This window comes from Pseudophryne corroboree, chromosome 2 (assembly GCF_028390025.1).
Source record: "Pseudophryne corroboree isolate aPseCor3 chromosome 2, aPseCor3.hap2, whole genome shotgun sequence".
Lineage (NCBI taxonomy): Eukaryota > Metazoa > Chordata > Amphibia > Anura > Myobatrachidae > Pseudophryne > Pseudophryne corroboree.
Window position 1 is genome coordinate 189,166,356 of NC_086445.1, and position 3,611 is coordinate 189,169,966.

General features: G+C 37.4%; 1 pseudogene; it reads right to left on the reverse strand.

Annotated features, from left to right (window-relative positions):
* Positions 1-488: 488 nt before the first annotated feature.
* On the reverse strand, positions 489-607 carry LOC135053678 (5S ribosomal RNA; annotated as a pseudogene).
* Between the last annotated feature and the right edge of the window lie 3,004 nt (positions 608-3,611).

Below are 3,611 nucleotides of genomic sequence, written 5' to 3' on the forward strand. Positions count from 1 at the left end.
AATAGATTCTGACAAAATGTAAAATTTAAAAATTACAAATAAGAATGAAACATTCTCAATTGATGTAACAAATGAGGTGACAGTGACACCTTAGATGAAAATATAAAGGATTATTTTCTACATAAGGGAGAAGGATTTCTAATATAGGTCACAATGGCAATTGATATGACAACAATTTTTTGGATAGATTAGAAGTATAAGTCCATTGTCCAATGCCAATTGTGATGAATGTATCCTGGTATCTTTGTGGCAGGTGAACTGCTAATTATGGGTTTCTGATCAATGTGTGGAATAATAGATGCAAGATGTATAAATACTCTGACACTTCGATTTTGTATAAACGGATAGCAGTCTAAAATTATTAACAGGTAGGTGATAAATTTGACTAGTCTGAGATCAGACAATTGAAGAGAGGAAAAAAGGTATGAAAATCAGTAGGGTCAAAGGTTGCTCCAACACCTCTGCTTTTCACATAAGGATACAGATATCTATTACTGCACCTGAGATTCCCTAGTAGTCTCCCATCTAGGTACTATTCAGGCTCTTCACTGCTTAGCTTCCAAGATCAGGTGAGGTTGGGCGTAACCAGAGAGATATGGCAGTAATATCACAAAGATTGTGAATGAGAGAGTGTACGGTTATTGGCACATACCAAAAAGAGTACTATTGCTATCCATTGAGATGCACAGTCTGTCTGTAATTGTTGTATAACCGAAATTCATATGACTGGCATTTTGGATGAATAAGTACTGAATAAGTAAGGTATAGGAAACAATTAAGTACAGGGCCCGCCCCTTGTTGTCCACTGCACCATAAATTTTAATGGGCAGTGGATGGGAGAGGTGGGTTACCTGGACTTAATAGAAAATTTAGTGTGGAATTACACAGGTATCTTAAAGTTTCTTTATATAATCAAGGTTCTAAGATAAGGATCCCAGAATCATACAAGAATTTTACTGATATAGAAGATGTGAAAAAGGAGGATTGAATATTGTTAATAAAGTACGTTAATGATTTATCACACTGGTTAACGCATAACAAAAACAAAATGACAGAAAAAGATAAATTAGCAGTTTACCTGATAGTAGATCAAATAAATATCAAAATTAATATGGATGATACGATACCAAGAAAGTCGGTGGGCTGAACCGTGCACTGTTCAGCACCACATAACACAGACGGCCGTTTCACCTGGGGTGGCTTGTTCACTGTGTGAGATGATAGTGGACAGCTATCTATTTAAAGCCAAAAGGGGGGAGTGGTCTCGTTTATGGACCAATCACATTAAGATATGTGTACATCATGTGATGTGCATGCCATACTATATGCATCACTTCCGGTTTCGAAAGGGCGGAAGTGATGTGATATTATGTATTGTGGTAAAAGCTAATATGTCTAAAGCGATTCCGAATTGGAACCAAGGTACACTTGTTAAAAACCAATCAATAATATCGCCTACGTAGGATCACTGGAATCAGAGTATGAGTCCTGTGACCGGAGGCCCATTCTCGAGAGATTGACGATGACACGCATGCTGTAATGACGCGTCATTTCCGGTTACGAAACCCGGAAGTGGCGCGTGTCCGTCAGAATCGGATTGTGTATGACGCTCTGTGGGTAGTCATAGTGGGTTGGATTGTTTATGCAGGAGTGGAGTGGGTAATGAGGAATACTTGTTATTTGACCAAAGTAGATCTGTTAAAATCGGAGTGTTGATTCCGTAACCGGAAGTGCCATCAGACGCATCATTTCCGATTGTGTTGGGGAATGATTGCAGGGGGTGTGGACCGACAAAACTACCTCACTTCCTGTTTGGTAGTCATGGTGATGGGACCACAACCTGAGTATTTTCTCCGTGACCGGAAGTGCCCTAGCCACATGTTTGATGCTGCTCACAGTTAGTATGAGGGGCGTATGATAGTGAAGTCAGGTCACTTCCTATTGGAGAAGGGAGTGTTAAATGCTGATTTGATCTTAATGTCGATCACATGTATGTTTAGTGTTTGAAAAAATAATAATAAAAAAATAAATAAAAAAATTGAAAATAATAATAAAAATAAAAATGAATAAACTATTGATTATAAACTAATTAAGAGAGATAAAGTTTGTGTGATATTGGCATGTATAAATAATATCATGGTAAGATCCTAATTAAAATTAAATGATGCCTTCACTTAATGGTCTAAATGGGCGGGGTTTATGTTTCAGTATATAAAATTAAATTAATACATAAAGGTTAGAATTAGAATAAATAAAAAGACGTAAGGTTAGATGCTGAGATTTATTGGACTGATGTGATTACTTGACATTAAATTAGGCAAAGATATCATGCCAGATACTATTTAGAAAATGACAAAGAGATCAACTAGGTATAGATTTTAATTCCTAAAATACCGGTTGGATGAATGTGAAAATAAATAGATTTTTTTCTCTTTTGTTATATCTTGAGGTGGAAAATTATCTCTGATTACATAGTAAAGAAGGTTGGGAAGGGATGGTAATGGAAAGGGTAATTATGAGAGTGATGTAAGATGGATAGGTGAGAAATGTAGTGGTAAGTAATGTGAAACCATTGGGGATTAGTTGAGGGGGGGGGGGAAGGGGGGGAGGGGGGGGGGTTTGGATAGTGAGTTAGTATGGAGAAAAAAGACTAAAGGAGTAGTGTTGAAGGGGGAAGGTAAAGTGAATTGGGCCAGGGAAGGGGACTTAGATTAGAGTATAGATTGTAATATAAAATGATGTGAGATAATGGTGTGAGTGAGAAAATTGTGGAATAACGTGTATGATTGTGTAGCAGATGAAGAGAGTTAAAAATTGAGTACAAATTGAATTAAAGAATTTTTAATGATTTGTGAATCCTTAGTGATATGTGGATTGATAAGAGTCACATAAAGACTCCATAATTAATGTGTTCATTCATACCCTTGGGTGCAAGACAGTCCAGTTTAAACATCCATTCGGATTCATGTTTCAATAATTCTTGCATCAAGTCTCCTCCACGTATTCCTAAATTGATTCTTTCTAATCCGAAGGCTTTTAATTCCTTAGGATTGCCATGATGATGATTTAGGAAGTGGCGTGCTACTGACGTCAGTTTTTTCATTTTTTGCATGTCTGATGGTGCATTTCTTATGGAACCCACATGTTCCAAAATGCGTTGTTTAAGGGCTCTGGTAGTAATGCCCACATATTTCATGTCACAACTACATGATATGCAATATATGACCCCAACTGCATTGCAGTTAATGAACTGATTGATTAGTCTTTCTTCTCCATATCGGTCAATTACAGATGTGGTCTTAGTCATATGTTGGCATGCTTTACAGGTCCCACATGGAAAGGAGCCCTTAATGGTTGATTGTTTTTTGGGATTTTTGGTAAAGTGGCTGGTGGTGAGTTTATCTTTGAGGTTTCTGGACCTTCTCCAGCTCATGGAGGGTTTTTGTCCTATGGTCTCTGCAAGGTCATGATCCAGGAGTAATATTGGCCAATGTTTGTTGATAGAATCCTGTATTTCCCTCCATTCTCTACAAAAAGTCCCAACAAACCTGAGTTTGTTGTCCTGTCCTGATGTGGTGCCAATTTTGGTATGTGGGAAGATCAAACTATCG